General features: G+C 50.7%; 1 long non-coding RNA gene across 1 annotated transcript; it reads right to left on the bottom strand.

Annotated features, from left to right (window-relative positions):
- Positions 1 to 12843: 12843 nt before the first annotated feature.
- On the bottom strand, positions 12844 to 14697 carry LOC130540951 (uncharacterized). The gene is made up of 3 exons (XR_008954993.1): positions 14503 to 14697; positions 13976 to 14111; positions 12844 to 12911 (listed from the first exon to the last, which is right to left on the bottom strand). It is a non-coding gene; the product is annotated as an uncharacterized LOC130540951 (long non-coding RNA).
- Positions 14698 to 17720: the final 3023 nt, after the last annotated feature.

Genomic DNA, 17720 nt, shown 5'->3' with positions numbered 1-17720 from the left:
TGCTCCTCAGCGGGGCAACCTCTGGGGCCTGCTCCACGCTGTCTCTCAGGGCTCCCCACAGCAGGGAGCCTGGTGCTTCACTGGTAACTGCCTTGATAACACATACTTTACTGGCTCCTTCCCTTCCCTGCCTCTCGTGCCCTCCTCTGGGGCTTCCTGCATCTCCCCAGCCAAGCACTTGCTCTGGAATCCTTGTCCTGGGGTCTGACTCTGAGCCCTGCCCGAGACAGTGGCAAAGCTGGAGTTGGGCCAGACAGCCGGGCTCCAGAACCTACCTTAAAAAAGTTTTTTTATTTTTTTTCCCCATCTACTCGGGAGGCTGAGGCAGGAGAATGGCGTGAACCTGGGAGGCGGAGCTTGCAGTGAGCCGAGATCGCGCCACTGTACTCCAGCCTGGGCAACAGAGCGAGACTCTGTCTCAAACAAAAAAAAAATTTTTTTTTTTTTTTTTAAATAAAGAGACAACAGGGTCTTGCTTGGCTCTGTCATTCAGGCTGGGGTACAGGGGGCAGGCAGCCTCGAACTCCTGGTCTCAAGCCATCCTCCTGCCTCAGCCTCTCCAAGCGCTGGGATTGCAGGTGTGACCCACTGCAGAATCTGTTCAGTGGGGCGGCTGGACTGGTTTCGACCCACTGGACTGGTTTGCAAAAACCCCCACCCGGCACAGTCTCTGGACATTTTCCTAGACTGTGACAAGCGGCCGCTGCCAGGGGAGAGTGAGGGACCCTTTACCCTCTGTGCCCCTCTGTCCCTGGGTCAGAGCCCTGACATTTATTGCACCCACCCACCCCAGTGACAAAGTCCTCTGCACAGGGCGGGCAGCCAGCCCCTCGACCAAGGCCTCAGGAAGGTAAAGAAGCCGGGTCCACCCGTGCTCAACACCTGACTTCAGTCCAGGGTAGGCGGCCCAGGGCTCCTCTCCGCCCACACTGGCTCCTCCCAGCGCCACCCAGAACGAGGGGTGCCGAGGGGCCCAGCACCTAGGTCAGCGGCGCCACCTGCTGGTGACCATCGGGAGGCGCTGGCGCCTGGTTCTCTGCAACATTCCGGCTCCAGAACCAACTTAAAAATTTTTTTCAAATAAAGAGACAACAGGATTTCTCTTCGCTGTCATTCAGGCTGGGGCGCAGGGGGTAGGCAGCCTCGAACTCCTGGGCTCAAGCCATCCTCCTGTCTCAGCCTCCCCAAGTGCTGGGATTGCAGGCGTGACCCACTGCAGATCTGCATTCTTAACCATACTCTACAAAAGCCCTTCGCTGAGAGGATGTGGTAGGATAGCCCTCCCTACAGTGCCCAGCACTGGGAGCACCTTCATACACCAAGCTGCTACTGCTGCTCCTGTCTCCCAAGACCTTACGTGGTCCCAGGCAGCCTGGAGGGCATCCCTCCCTCGGCGAAGACCAAGAGTTCCAAAAGGACACAGACACAAGAGGCCTGGGTCTCTGAGGTCCTCCAAGGGCCATCCTTCCAGTCCCAACCCCTGCTTGTCTCACAATATTTCTCAGGAGTGGTCCTTTAGTCTCTACTTGCACACTTCCAGGGACAGGGAACTCATCAGCTCTCAAAACCACTTGAGCCAACATCTGTCTCTCACTGGCTTGGCTCTGCCATCTGGGAGTCAGTGAAAATCCTGCTGGCTTGGGAGAGCAGGAGGCCCAGGTGCTGCAATGCTTGAGCTGTCACTGTCAGTCCCTTGGCCCTTCCTGGGCTGCTGCCCTCCAGGTGGGCTCACGCACAGCAATTTCACTTCTTCCTCCTCCGTCTTTTTTGCAGAGAAAAGATTTGAACATCGAATATTTTTAGGAAGAAGAGTTTCTGTTTGAAAAACCTGCCTTCCATGGCTGCACAGCAAATCTGAGGAATCTCTTACTGGCCCTGGGTTTCACATTTACATTACAAGCAGAAGGTTCACATTGCTGTTGCCAGAGAGTGGGCTTGTTCCACGATGGGGGTCACCCACGCTTGCAGCAGATGCTTAAGATCTGAGCACTGGACATACAGGCCCTGGAAAGACAGAGAGACTTCCTGCATGGAGCTTACTGTCTGGGGGAGCGGACCACCTCACCATCCCACAGGGAAACAGACCGTCACAGCACGACAATAGCCTGGCAGGAGGGGTGCACAGAAACCTGGCAGCTCATCCTGGGGAAGGTGCTCTAGTCTGGGAAAAGGCTTCTCAGAGAAAGGGGTCTGTTTTATTTTTACTTTTTCATCATAGGAAGAGTGCACAGTTTAAGTGTTCAGCTTGATGAAGTTTTACCCATGGGTGCACTCAGGCTCAGCCCCCAGACCAAACTGGAGAAGACCAAGTTCCTGCCCAGCCCCTAGAGGGCTCCTTTGTCCCCTCCCATCCAACACTCCCCCCACCCCCCGAGAAGCAACTATTCTTCTCAACCCTTGTGCCATAGATTAATTCTGCTTCTTTTTGAGCTTCCTAGTAATGGAGGCTTGTGAATGGTGCTCTTTTGAGTCTGGCTTCTTCACTCAACAACGACATCTGTGAGATCCTCTCATATTGTTGTATGTGGTCGTAGGTGATTCTTTTTCATTGCTGTATAGTATTTCATTGTATGAATATACTGTCATTTGTTGATGTTTTCTGTTTATGGATATTTGGGCTGTGCTAGACAGTGATAGTTTTTGGCTGAGTGGAAGTTACCTTGCTATGTGGAGGCAGAGAGGATAGGGAGGAACACTTGATAAGGCAGGAACAACATACACAAAGACCTTTGGCAGGAGGGAGCCTGCCTGGGGCCCTGAAGGCTGGTGTGGCTGAGGGGCATCCCTTCCTGTACCCTGCTTCTAGGCCGCTGTGTTCTGAGTGCCTGCTGCTTTGGCCTGATATGTGGCCCTCCACACTCATTTCCACCTCCTCCTCCTCCTGTGCCTTCCTGACCAGCAGGGACTGGGAAGCTGAAGGCTACATTTCCAGGTTCCCTTGCAATGGCTTCCAGGGTTAGGATCCACTAGTAACACGCCCAGGTGAGATCAAGGAGGCGGGGGTGGGGGACATCTTTTGGCAGCTCTGGGCTGTGTTCTGCCACCCAGCAGGGTCACAGGCACGTGGAAGTGTCTAAAGCAATGTTCCAGTGTCTGGTCTTGAGCTGCCCAGTGGCCCTGATCCCAGGTCCCTGCACCCCACGAAGTCAGTGGTGCTTCAGTGGCATCCCTGATTCCTACCTCCTGGGCAGCTTGGTTCTGCTGGGCTCTGGGAGCCATGGGGCAGGGGCAACCCAAGACCTCTCCTCCAACTCACCCAGGGATTTTGTAAGTGCTGGATGCCTGCATCAAATCCTAGCTGCTCAAACACCTGGAGATATCACCCATACCCATTGTGATGGCCACTCTAAAAAAATAATAATAACAAATGCTATCAAGGATGTGGAGAAACTGCAATGCTTGCATATTGTTGGTGGGAATGTCAACTGGTGCAGCTGTTAAGGAAAACAGGAAGGAGATTCCACACACACACAGACACACACACAGACACACACACACACACACACACACACACAGAATTACCACATGATCCAGGCATCCCACTTCCGGGAACATACCGAAAAGAATAGAGAGCAGGTCTCAAAGAGATGCGTGCACACCCGTGTTGACAGCAGCCTTATTCCCAATAGCTGAAATGTGGAAGTGGTGTCCCTTCCATGGATGTCCCTCCACGGATGAATGGAGAAGCGCACTATGGGACATCTGCACAGTGGAAAGTTATTCAGCTTTCAAAAGGAAGGAAGTTTGGACACAGGCCACCACATGGATGGGCCTTGAGAACATTATGCTAAGCTAAATAAGCCAGTCACACAAAGACAAATCGTGTATGATTCCACGTAGGTGAGGCACTAGAGTAGTTAGATCTCTAGAGACAGAAAGTAGAATGGGGGTTGCCAGGGGCTGGGGAAGGGGGAAGGGAAGTCAGTGTTTCATGGGGACAGTTTCATTTCTATAAGATGAAAGGTTCTGGATATGGACGGAGGGGATGGTTGTGTCACAATGTGAATGTACTTAATGACACTGAACTAGATACTTAACAATAGTTAAAATGGTAACTTTGTTTTTTTTTTTTTTTGAGACTGAGTCTCGCTCTGTCGCTCAGGCTGGAGTGCAGTGGTGCGATCTCGGCTCACTGCAAGCTCCGCCTCCCAGGTTCACGCCATTCTCCTGCCTCAGCCTCTCAAGTAGCTGGGACTACAGGTGCCCGCCACCACACCCAGCTAATTTTTTTTTTTTGTATTTTTAGTAGAGACGGGGTTTCACCGTGTTAGCCAGGATGGTCTCGATCTCCTGACCTCGTGATCCACCCGCCTCGGCCTCCCAAAGTGCTGGGATTATAGGCGTGAGCCACTGCGCCTGGCCTAAAATGGTAACTTTTATGTTCTATGCATTTTACCATACATAAAACAAAACCCCAGACTGAAAACCAAAAGCACTCAGAGAGGTTTCTCTGCAGAGCTTTTCCTGTGTGTTGTCGGGTCAGCTGATGCCCCATCCGTGAAAGATAGGGACAGAGTCAGGCCCATTTTACAACTGAGAAAACCAAGGCTCGGCCAGAAGAGGGAGGAGCCCAGCAGGTGAGCAGCAGAGGGGGCTGGACTCTGGGTCTCCCTCCTGATCTGTGCTCTTTCCACCATTCCCATCCCCATGCCACCCCACCCCACCCTAAGGAATGGTCCTTCAAGAAGCCAGCATTTCCCTCTGTCAGGAGGAGGACAAAGCCCACCCACCCCAGCGGATCCTCAGACGGGAAGGCTGCTCCTGCCCCCCTTGGGATAGACACTCCCTCTCATGTCAGCCTGCATGGGAGGGGGTCTCAGACCCAGCCTCTGAGAGTCAGAGGGGAGGCTGGACTGCTTTTGAGCCACTGGACTGGTTTGAAAAACGCCACCCCACACAGCCTCTGGAAATTTTCCCAGATTGTGACTAGGGGCTAGGCAAGAGTGAGGGACGCTTTACCCCTCTGTGCCCCTCTGTCTCTGGGTCAGAGCTCTGAAATTCATTGCACCCACCTGCTCCAAGGACAAAGTCCTCTGCACAGGGCAGGCAGCCAGCCCCTCGCCCAAGGCCTCAGGAAGGTTAAGAAGCCGGGTCCACCCATGCTCACCATCTGCCTTTGGTCCAGGGTTGGCGGCCCAGGGCTCCACCCTGCCCAAACTAGCTCCTCCCAGTCCGACCAGGAACCTGGGGTGCAGTGTGCCCAGCACCTAGGTCAGGGGTGCCACCTGCTGGTGACCATAGGGAGGTGCCAGCACCTGGTGCCTTGTTGCATGCCAGTCAGCCACTAAGGGGCAGTGAGGGGCATCACCCAGGAGGGCTGTCACGCAGGAGGGCTGTCACCCAGCAGGGCTTTCACCCAGGGCTGTCACCCAAGAGGGTTGTCACCAGGGCTGTCACCCAGGAGGGCTGTCACCCAGGAGGAGTGGCCGACCACCCATAGGTGCTGAGGGGCCTTTAGATAAGGCCTTCTTCAAGCTGCCAGGGTCCCGTGGCAGCCATCACACAGTGTCACAGATGGGGTTTAACACAACAGAAGTTTATCCCGTCAGGGTTCTAGAGGCCACAGTCCAGGATCGAGGGGTCGGCAGGTTCCGCCCCTCCTGGCCCCTTCCCTGGCTTCTGCTGGTGGCCGGCAGCCCTCGGTGTTCCTGGGCTCTGGATGCAACCTCTGCCTCTGTCTTCACGTGGCCTTCCTTCCTGTGTCTCTGTGCAATGTCCCCAGCCTTATGAAGATACCAGTCGCCGGGTTAGGGCCCTCCCTCATCCAGCAAGACCTCCTCTTCCCTTGATCACAGCTGCGAAGACTCTATTTCCAAATCACGTCACCTTCACAGGTGCTGGGTGGACGTGACTTTTGGGGAGGTCGCTACTGAACTCAGCACAGAGGCTCAGCTCAAACAGGGGCCCCTCCACGCAGCCCTGCCCCACCCCTTGCAGCGTCCCCTGTCCTCTGAGCCCAGCAGGGTGCTGTGGGCGGCTGGATGGGCCTGCACCACACCGCACCCGGCTTGCTGGTTCTGAAGCATTTTCTCTCTACATCTACCTCACAGCACGCAGCTGAGCGGCAACTCCTCGGGGAGGCTGAGCGGGGTTAGGGGCCCTTTCTTTTTTAAATCTGTTTTCAAGGCACTGTCATTGATGTGTGGGCCTAGAATACTCAGAGTGGAGTTGGGTTTTACAGGTTGAAGCCTGGAAAGAACTGTTGGGTTTCTGTGTGTAGCATCTGCTCCATGACATGATATACAAGAAGGAAGAATGGAAGAGGCTGTGATCCAGCTGCTTAGAGAAAGGGTTGCGGTTGCAATGGTCAAAAATGGCAGCCCAGTGAATCCCGTTGTCCATGGTGTTGAATTCTTGGAGACAGGTGCCTCCCTGCCAGCCAGCAATGTGAGAAACGATGTTCAAGACTGTTTTGATTCAGCCGGGCGCAGTGGCTCACACCCGTAATCCCAGCACTTTGGGAGGCCGAGGTGGGCGGATCACCTGAGGTTGGGAGTTCGAGGCCAGCCTGATCAACATGGAGAAACCCTGTCTCTACTAAAAACACAAAAATTAGCCGGGCGTGGTGGCGCATGCCTGTAATCCCAGCTACTCGGGAGGCTGAGGCGGGACAATCGCTTGAATCTGGGAGGCGGAGGTTGCAGTGAGCTGAGATCGCGCCACTGCACTCCAGCCTGGGCAACAAGAGCGAAACTCTGTCTGAAAACAACAACAACAACAATAACAAAAAGATTGTTTTGATTCAAGTGCTTATGAAAAACAGGGATGGGTGGGACAGGGGGTGGATTTCTGCCCAAAGCACTTCCTATGTGGGACCAGCAGGGCAAATGGCTGTGGACCAGCACGCAGCCAGCCAAAGGGAAACTGGTGTGTGGAGATGTGCTCCTGAGAGTCAAGTGCTTAAAATGCGAATCAAATGTGGGAAGTGCCAAGAAACGTTATATCAGGACATCATTCCAAATTTGGAAAAAGAGGAAAGGCGGGCAGTGGGGAGATGACCTATTGTTGAGCCACACTACCCAAGACAGAGAGGAGGCCTTAGGGAACCCCTCTTCTTTTTGTCACAAAAAAAGTTTATGTTCATAGTAGATGACAATTGTGGTGATATTGAACAACCTTCATTAAAATGATATCACCTGTATCTATTGATGACATTTCATAGTCTTCATGAAAGCCATTCTAAGTGGCTGCAAAACATTCACTCTACTAGGCTGACTGTGACATTTTTGTGTCCCCTATTTTTGGGTGTTCAGGGACTTTCTAGCTTTGGCAATTAAAGGTAATACTCAAGTGCAGGTGTCAAATTTTGCCCACATTTTGGATTATTTCTTCCGGATGAATCCCTGGAAGTGGAATTCCTGAGTCAAAGGGAGGGAGGACTATTAAGTCCCTTGATTAGCGATTTCAAACCGGTGGGCCAGAGCCAGTTTGTCTGTTAGCTGAGTTTCATTTGGCCTATGCATTTTTTTTTATGTACATACAGTTTTTTTGTTTTGTTTTGTTATTTAGATATGAGGTCTCACTCTGTTGCCCAGGCTGGAGTGCAGTGACGTGATCATAGCTCGCTACAGCCTCAAACTCTTGGGGTTAAGCAATCCTTCTGCCTCGGCCTTCATAGTAGCTGGGACTACAGGCATATGCCACCATGCCTGCCTAATTTTTTTTTTTATTTTTGCAGAGACAGGGTCTTGCAGTATTGCCCACACTGATCTCAAACTCCTGGCCTGAAGCAATCCTCCTGCCTCAGCCTCTCAAAGCACTAAGATTACAGGCATGAGCCACTGGGCCTGTGCACACATTTTTAAAAGTAAGATTTCCCATCAGAATGCAGATTTACAGCTTATCTTGGAAAATCAAAGCTGCCCAATCAATCAATGTAATCCACTGCATTACAGGAATGAAGGGATAAAGCCAGATGATCATCCTAATTGATGCAGAAAAAGCATTTAACAAAAGGCAGCATCTTTTCATCATTAAAAACCTTCAACAAACTTGAAACAGAGGAAACTTCTTCAACATGAAAAAGCACATTTGTGAAAAACCCTCAATGATGGAAGGATGAAAGCATTTACCCCAACAGAGGAACAGGACGGGATGCCCAATTTTCACCACTTCTGTTCAGCATAGTACTGGGATTCTAGCCAGATAAATTAGGCAAGAAAAAGAAATAAAAGGCATCATATCGGAAGAGAAGAAATAAAATTATTCACAGATGACATGATCTTATATAGGAAAAAATCTGCTGAAAAACTATTAGCCCTAACAGAGGAATTGAGCAATGTTGTGGAGTGCAAGGCCAACACACAAAAATTAGTTGTATTTCTATATGCTGGCAACGAGCAATCCAAAAAGAAACTTAAGAAAACAATTCCACTTACAATAGCATCCTTAAGAATAAAATTCATAGGAATAAATTTAAGGAGATGAAAGACTTGTACACTGAAACTTATAATGCATTGCTGAAAGAAATTAAAGAAGACCTAAATACATGGAAACTCAGCTCATGTTTATGGACTGGAAGACTTAATATTGTTAAGGTGCAATACCACCCAAAGCAAAATACAGTCTTGATGCGATCTCTATCAAAATTCCAATGGGCTTTATTGTAGAAATGGAAAAGTTGATTCCCAAATTGCTATGGAATTGCAAGGGACCGCAAACAGCCCAGACAATCTTGAAAAGAAAAAAAGGATAAATTGACGGACTCACACTTCCTGATTTCCAAAACTTACTACAAAGCTACAGCAATCAAAAGGTTGTGATACTGGCATAAGAACAGACTTATAGAATGGAATATAGACATATAGACAATGGAATGGATTGAGACAAAGCAGACATATAGAAAATGAAATAGATTAAGAGTCCAGAATTAAGCCCTCAGATATATGGTCTGTTGATTTTGGACAAGAATGCCAAGATTGCTCAGTGGGGAAAGGCCAATCTCTTCAAAGATGGTGCTGGAACTATTGGATATCCATAAAAAAGAGTGAAGTTGGATCCTTACCTCACACCATATACAAAAATTAACTTAAGATTGATTAAAATTGTAAATATAAAAGCTGAAACTATAAAACTCTTAGAAGGAAACATAATGGTAAATCTTCATGACCTTGAATTTGGCAGTGGTTTTCTAGCTATGACAACAAAAGTGCAGGCAACAAAAGAAAAAATAACATGGACTTCACTAAAATTAAAAACGTATATACAGCAAAGAACACTATCAAGAGAGTGAAAAGGCAACCCACAGAACAGGAGAAAATATTTGCAAAGCATATAGCTGATAAACATCTAGTATCCAGGATAGAGGAAGAACTCTCACCACTCAACAACAAAATACCCAAATAATCCAACTTAAAAATTGGCAAAGGACTTAAATAGACATTTCTCCAAAGAAAATATTCAAGTGGCCAATAAGCAAAGGAAAAGTTGTACAACATCATTAATTATTAGGGACATAAAATCAAAACCACAATGAGGTACCTTTTCACACCCATCAGGATGGCTATAATTTTGGGGCCGGGGGAATAACAGGTATTGGTGAAAATGTGGAAAAATTGGAAGCTTTGTACACTCCTGGTGGGTATGTAAGATGGTGCAGTTGCTGTGGAAAACAATGTGGTGGTTCCCCAAATAGTTTAACATAGAATTACCCTGCATTTCCACTCCTAGCTGTGTATCCCAAAGGAATTGGTAACAAACACTTGTACACAAATGTTCTTAGCACTACATTGTAATTGCTGTAATGGCCAAAAGGTGGAAACACCCTAAATGTGCACAGCTGATGAATGGATACACAAAATGTGTTCTATCCATAATGGAATATTATTCAGACATAAAAAGTGAGGAAATACTGATACGTGCTATGATGTGGATAAATCTATAAAAATATTATGCTAAGTGAAAGAAGCTAGACATAAAAGATTCCATATGGTATGATTCCATTTATATGGAATGGCCAGAATAGGTAAATCCAGAAAGACAGAAAGGAGATGAATGGCTTTCAGGGAACGAGGGGAGGAGGAAATGGGGGATGAGCTTAATGTGTACGGGTGTCCTTTATATGTGATGAACATGTTCTAGAATGGGATACTGCTGATGGTAGCACAACATTGTGAGTGTATTAAGCACCACTGAAGTGTACACTTTAAAATAGTTAAAATGATGAATTTTATGTTATGTAAGTTTTACCTCAAAATTTTTTTTCTTTCTTTCTTTTTTTTTTTAGATGGAGTCTTGCTCTCTCTTGCCCAGGCTGGAGTGCAGTGGTGAGATCTCGGCTCATTGCAACCTCCGCCTCCCAGGTTCAAGCAATTCTCCTGTCTCAGCCTCCCAAGTGGCTGGGACTACAGGCCCACACCACCATGCCCAGCTAATTTTTGTATTTTTAGTAAATAGGGTTTCACCATATTAGTCAGGCTGGTCTCGAACTGCTGATCTCAGGTGATCCACCCAGCTCGGCCTCCCAAAGTGTAGGGATTACAAGCATGAGACACTGCACCTGACCAATTTTTTTCTTTAAAATCGGGCCAGGTGCAGTGGCTCAGGCCTGTAATCTCAGCACTGTGGGAGGCTGAGGTAGGAGGACTGCTTGAGGCCAGGGGTTTGAGGCCAGCCTGTGCAACAAGCAAGACTTTATCTCTACAAAAGTTAAAAATGTAGCCGGGTATTGAGGTGCACATCTGTCGCTACTCAAGAGGCTGAGGCTGGAAGATCACTTGTGCCCAGGACATCAAGGCCGCAGTGAGCTGAGATTGCACTACTGCAATCCAGTCTGGGCAACAGAGCAGGACCCTATAAAAAAAAAAAAATCAGAGCTGCCCTTGCCCTTGTGCTAATGGGCTCTCTCTCTATTACATCACCTACCTGGCTCCCAGGGCCACCTGAGTTTGAGACCCCTGCTCTAGATTCATGTTACCAAATCCCCTTCCAGAGAGTGTGTAGTCAGTTACACCACCACTCAGGATCCAGGAGAGAAACATTTTCACCAAACCCTGCTCAACACACTGACTCCCTCATTTCAGTGAGGAGGAGAGTGAGGTTCAGAGATGTTAAGTGACTTGCTCCAGGTCACACAGCCAGTCAGGACAGTGTTGGGACTGGAGCCCAGCTCGTCTGATCCTGAGTCCAGTGACCTGTCCTCCTGCCACACGGGTTTCCTACAGCCGGGGAAACCAAAGCATAGGGCTGGGAGCCCCATTCGAGGGCTCTGACTCTCAGAAACCCATCATATCCCCTCTGAGGCCCTTGGCTGGCATGAATCCCAGCCAGGTAAGAGAAGAGGAGGTGTTCAGGCCCCTGAGCCTGGGAGCGGCTGCTGGGTGCCAGCTTTCTCCAGCATCGGTGGAGGGACAGCCGCCAGGGGGCGTCTGCTTAGGAAAATCACAGCGGGTTGCCGGCAGCATGGGCATGCGGGGCGCATGGAGCCTGTGGGCTGTGTCCGGCTGTGGGCATGTGCGCAGGGTGTGTGTGTGTATGGGGTGTGCCTGTGGGGTGTGTGAATGTCTGTGTGGGGTGCCTGTGGGGTGTGTGTGTGTGTGGGGGGGAGTGTGGCTGTGGAGTATGTGAGTGTGTGGGGGGTGCCTATGGGGTGTGTGGAGTGTGTGTTTGGGGGGTGTGCCTGTGGGGTGTATGAGTATGTGTGGGGTGTGCCTGTGGGGGGTGTGAGTGTGTGTGTGGTGCCTGTGGGGTGTGTGGGGTGAGTGTTTGGGGGCTGTGCCTATGGGGTGTGTTTGTGTGGGAGGCTGCCTGTGGGGTGTGTGGGGTGTGTGTTTGGGGGGTGTGCCTGTGGAGTATGTGAGTGTGTGTGGGGTGCCTGTGGGGTGTCTGTGTGTGGGGTGCCTGTGGGGTGTGTGAGTATGTGTGGGGTTTGCCTGTAGGGTGTGTGAGTGTGTGGGGGGTGCCTGTGGGGTGTGTGGAGTGTGTGTTTGGGGGGTGTGCCTGTGGGGTGTGTATGTGTGGGGTGTGCCTGTGGGGTGTGTGTGTGTGGGGTGCCTGTGGGGTGTGTGGGGTGTGTGAGTGTTTGGGGGGGGTGCCTGTGGGGTGTGTGAGTGTGTGGAGAGTGTGCCTGTGGGGCGTGTGGGGTGTGCATGTAGGGTGTGTGTGTGTGAGTGTGTGAGAATCAGAGTGTGTGAGAGTGTGGTGCATGTGTGAATGTGTGTGGGGGTGTGTGTGTGTGTGTGAGTGTGCATATACCTGAGCTCTTTCGGCTAGAGTGGGAGGCTTTCTGATGAGGTGATATTTGAGATATCTGACTGAAGCAGTGGGGGGCAGGGGGATGACTGGGGGCATTGGGGAAGAGCATTCTGAGCAGAGGGAACAGCAGCTGCAAAGGCCGCAAGCAGGCCCTGCCTGATGTGTTTGGGGAACCTAGGCTGGGGTGGAGAGAGCCAGGGGGGAGGACAGAGAGGCAGTAGAGGCAGGGCAGGCAGGGCCTCCAGGCCAACAAAGGCTGGTGAGCTTTATTCTGAGCAATCCCTGTGCATTCCAACAGAGTTAACCCATAAACACTTCCCAGAGACTCCTGGAGCTTAGAGGAAGGACAGATGGCTTCAGGCTTGGGGCAGAGTGGAGGAGAGCAGCCAAGACAGGATGTAGTGTGATTGGGCTGGGAGGCAGGAGATGACATTGAGAGAGTGCCTGTGAGCAGGGAGGTTCCCTGAAGACCTTTCTGCAGCTGGGCACCCGCCCCTGGGCACCTGTCCCTGGATACCCTTCCCTGACATGTTGACCATGTTGACCAAAGTGAGATTGGGCTTCGCCCTCCTGGCAGCTCCATCACCATGGCCAGTTTTGGCTCAGTGCCTGTGATGGAACTTTCTGGGATGGTTGGAGACGGTCTGCATCCATGCTGTCCAGAAGGCAGCCACAAAGCACAAGTGCACTGCTGAGCACCTGAAATGTACCTGGTGGGGCTGAGAAGCAAGATTTTAAGTTTAAATCTCCACAAGACACTAGCAGCCACTTGTAGCATGCGAGCTGCATGAACGGATTCTGCCGCATGGCTCCTCCTTGGCTTTAGCCAGGTAGCACTCAGGTCAGCGCTACCCATCAGGGCCTTGCCTCACTGACTTCTGCCATGCCCAAAACCAGCTGTTTGGTCTGGGCCACACAGAGGCCCCACGGCTGACTCACCACACCCCTCATCCTGAGTGAGTGGTCGGCAGATCTTTCCTTTCCACTGAGAACATGAGTTTCAGCGTGCACAGGAGTCTTGGTCTTGGCTGCCCAGTTAGTCACGTGGCTGCCCTAAACATCTGCTCCTCCTGTGCCAGGAGTGGAAGGAGCAGCTCAAAACCAAGCCTCATGCCACAGCAGATGGGCCCACCTGAGATTAGCACCTCCCTTTCCACCAGGAGCCGAGAATACCCAGGTTGCTCATTTGAACCCATATGGTGAAGTTTCCCTCTCTCTCTTTCTCTCTCGCTCTCGCTCTTGCTCTCTCTCTCTCTCTCTCTGTAATTTATTCTGTAATTTCGGTTTTCAAAAACAAAACCCTTCCGTAATACAAAGTTCTCAGACTGGGTGCTGTCTCCAGTGAGTTCCTTGTAAAACAAATACGTGTTGCTTGTGGTTGTACAAGTTGCGCAGCTACGCCAGGAGGAAGTAGACAGCTGTGAACGAGCTGGGGCCACACCTGCTTTGTGGTGGGGCTGTCCCATGCATCCTAGGATGGTTGGGAACATCCCTGGCCTCTACCCCCAGATGCCAGTAGCAATCCCTCCCACCCCCATCATTGAGACACCCCAGATGTCCCCAGCATGGCCACATGTCTCCTGACAGTGAAGGCAGAAGCACTTTGGTTGAGAACCGCTGGTGCAGAGCAGAAATGGCCTGATGAGAAGAGGGATGAGAGGCTGAGGCGCCTGCAGTCTCCCCTCTGTGTGTCTCCAATCCACTTTTGTGTTTTACATATGTAGGGAGGCATTATGAACAATGTCTAGTGCTATGTTGGGGTCCGTGTTTAAAATGTACTTACGTGCAGCTGTGCTCTGCCCTGCCTGTCTGCACTCGTTGCTGTGTGGCTTGTGTCTTTGACCTGCTCTGTGATGCTCCATTACAAGAGCACATTGCATCATATTCGTCCCTTTCCCTGTTACTATATCAGGCAGGACCTGGGCAGGAAACAGTGGTGCGGTCAACATGAAAAAGAGCTGAATGGACAGACTTTAGCAAAGCGTAGGCAGGGCTGACAAAAACAGTGCCACGTTGTCTTCCCGGGGTTCATGGTTTCAGATGCTGCTGCAGGGACTGTCTCTGCTCATGGCTCCTAGTGTCCATGTGCAGAAGCATCTCCAAAGGCCTTTGCAAGGGGACTCACTGGGGCCAGGTTATCCACAAACACTGTGATACTCAAAATCTAGTTTTACCCTAAGGAGGTAGGGGATGACTCTTTGGATCTAGAAGTGAATGCACCTCCTAAGGGAATTTATCCTGAGTCACCTCCTCCTGGCAACTCACCCAAGGACTCCCCATGGGGCTTCCTCACACAGAGATATCCCCTACCATAGGAAAAAGACTCCTGGGTCCGGCCTCAGCTCCCTCTCGTTGGCTGTGCCTGTGTTTCTCACTCATCTGGCCAACCCACAGAAGTGGGTGGAGCCGGGTCTGTGCTGGGCTCTGGGGAGCATCTGACGAGTCACTGCAGAAGCAGCACTTTCTGCAGGAAGAACAGAAGTGTCTGCCTGTCTCTCACTTCCTTTTTGGGGCCTGGGAGGGTTGGCCTGTGAGTGGCCAGCTGCTATTTATGGGGCTCGACTGCTCTGTGTGAAACCCCAGTCTCTCTCGAGAGGGAAGAGTAGTGGGAAAGGGTGGTGCCAGGTGACATTGCCCCTGGTCTGGGGTACAATCAGCCCAGGTGCAGCGGTCACAACGTCAGAGTAGGGGGTGTAGCTCAGGGGTAGAGCATTTGACTGCACAACGTCAGAGTGAAACCCATCTAGGTCAGGATGGGCGTGATAGGTTTCCTAACAAATCAACTCTGTGTTCCTTGTATTTGTAGACGCTCAGTGTATAGAGTGGGCTTTTAGTTGGGTGACCACATTCCAACCCCCCTGATTTGGACAGAAGGGGAAACTGAGGCCCACAGAGGCTAAGTGCCTAGTCTGAGGTCACATGCTGAGCTTGGGACATCAAGAGGACTAGAGTCCATAGTCTGGACTCTCATTCTAGTGCTCTGCCTTTTCATGGGGGTGGCAGGGTCACCCGTTTGGCACAAAAATAAGCTGAGTTTCAAAGGCCACTGAGCATCTTCCCCAGCCCCAGCCATTCTCAGGGTCCTGGGAGGAGGACAACTGTCTCCTGTATTGTCTTGAAGCCCTGGTGGATGGGCGGGGCAGGGGGTAGGAAGGGGCAGAGAAGGGGCTGACCAGATGTGACACATCTGGAGTCTCCACATCTGCCCCAGGGGTGATGAACAGAGCTGCCCTCTCCCGCCTGTTCATGGTGGCCTTCGGTCATCTTTAGTTTTGTACCACCCGGGTTGCTTTTGGGTGTGCCTTGTGACCTGTTCTCGCTGGAATGAAATGGCCTGTGCATTCCTCCTTTCCTCCTCCTCCCTCTCCACCTCCCTCCCTCCCTCCTCCCCCATACGTGTACTGAGCCCATACTCTGTGCCCCTTGCCTTTGAGATGAATGGCCGGGGCTGTCCTAACTGAGGAGGCAAGATTTGAGCAAGCTTCCTGGGAGGCAAGCAGTCACCCAAGCACACATCTGGGCAGAGAGCATTCCAGGCAGCGGAACAGCACAGAGGGGAAGTTGTCAGCATTGGCCTGGTGTGAGCAGGGGAGAGTGGCAGAGGGCTCAGGGAGAGAAGGCCCAGGTTCAAGGCCCAGGGCCATTATAAAGATCCAGTGTTTAGTCAGAGCAGCTGGGGAGTGGCAGAGGTTCCTGGGCAGTGGAGGGCTCAGCTGTGGCTCAGGTGCTAACAGAGTACATGGCACCTGGGGGTGGGGGGGGCCTCTGAGAAGGGGCTGGTAGGGGGTGGCTTGAAGCAGGCCTGAAGGTGGTGAGAAGTTCTCAGATGATTTTGGTCATATTTTGAACGTAAAGCCAACAGTGTTTGCTAATGGATTGGTGGAAGGGAAGGAGACAGGGAGAGAAAGAGAAGTCAAGGATGACTCCGGGGACTTAGGGCCTGTCTTAGTTTTAGACCCAACCCCACAATTCTGGTGGGCATTGCCCTAATGGGGGCTATCCCTCTGTGGCATTCTTTGAATTCAAGGGGAGGCAGCCATACCCCCAAAGCTCTTGCACTCTGTGTGCCTGCAGAATTAGCAACACATGCATGCTGCCAAGGCTCACAGCTTGCACCCTTTGGAGCAGCAGCCCAAGCCACACCTGTGCCCATTTGAGCCACAGCTGGGGTGGCCAAGGAGCATCGTGCCAAAACACAAGGAGTAGAGACCCAAGGCAGCCAGCCCCTGGCCCATCCCCCCAAATCATTCTGCCCTCAAGCTCCAAGGGCCCTGGGCTTACGATGAGATGAGTCATCCAGATCTCTCAAATCCCTTCAGAGTCTTTCTCCCACTGTCTTGATGAACAGCACCTGGCTTCTTTCTAGCCATACTCATCTCCTTATCACATGGGCTCTTGGCCATACCCTTGGTATTTTCTCCTTAACACACCTTTTTATTCTTTATGCGGCCAGGCTGAGAATTTTCCAAATCTTTGTGTTCTGCTTCGCTTGTGGTTATACATTCCGTCTTTAAATCATTTGTCCTCTCGCATTTTACTATGAGCAGCTAAGAGAGGATGTATAGCATCCTGCACACTTTGCTGCTTAGAGGTTTTTTCTGCCACATATCCAGTTCATTACTTTTTCAATTTTTTTTTGTTTTTTTGAGACAGGGTCTCACTCTGTCACCCAGGCTGGAGTGCAGTGGCATGATCATAGCTCACTATAGCCTTGAACCCTTGTGTTCAAGTGATCCTCCTGCCTCAGCCTCCTGAGTAGCTGGGTCTACAGACATATGCCACCATGCCTGCTAATTTTTTAAAAATTTTGTAGAGACAGGGTCTTCTTATGTTGCCCAGGTTGGCCTTGAACTCCTAGCCTCAAATGATCCTCCTGTCATGGCCTCCCGAAGTGCTAGGATTACAGGCATGAGCCACTGTGCCTAGTCATAGTTCATCACTCTTAAGTTCTGCCTTCCATGAAGTCCTAGCACATGGACATAATTCAGCCCAGTTCTTTTCCACTCTGGAACAAGTATCACTTTCCCTCCTGTTTTTAATACGCTGTTCCTCATTTCCATCTGAGACCTCATCAGAATGGCCTGTACTGTCCATATTTCTACGAGCATTCTCTTCATGAATACTCAAGTAACCTCTAAGGAGATTCCAGCTTTCCCTACAGCTGTCCTCTTCTGAGCCCTCACTAGGATCACCCTCAATGGGCTGTTCATGGCAACACAGGCTTTTCCTGGCGTGCACTTCCATCCTGTCCCAGCCTCTGCCCATTACTCAGTTCCAAAGCTGCTTTCACATTTTTAGGCATTTGTTACAGCAGCCACATTCTGGGTACCAATATTTGCCTTGGTCCATTTTGTGCTGCTGTAACAGAATTCCCGAGATTGGGTAATTTACATAGAATAGGAATCTATTTCTTACTGTTCTAAAGGCTGGAAGTCCAAGATCAAGGTGCCAACATTTGGTGTGGACCGTCTTGCTGGATCCTCACATGACAGAAGGTGGAAAGACAAAAAGGGATGAACTGAGCCCTC

Source organism: Pan paniscus, chromosome 19, assembly GCF_029289425.2.
Source record: "Pan paniscus chromosome 19, NHGRI_mPanPan1-v2.0_pri, whole genome shotgun sequence".
Taxonomy (NCBI): Eukaryota; Metazoa; Chordata; class Mammalia; order Primates; family Hominidae; genus Pan; species Pan paniscus.
Note: the sequence above shows the minus strand (reverse complement) of the source record. Positions and strands in the feature narration are given on the sequence as shown.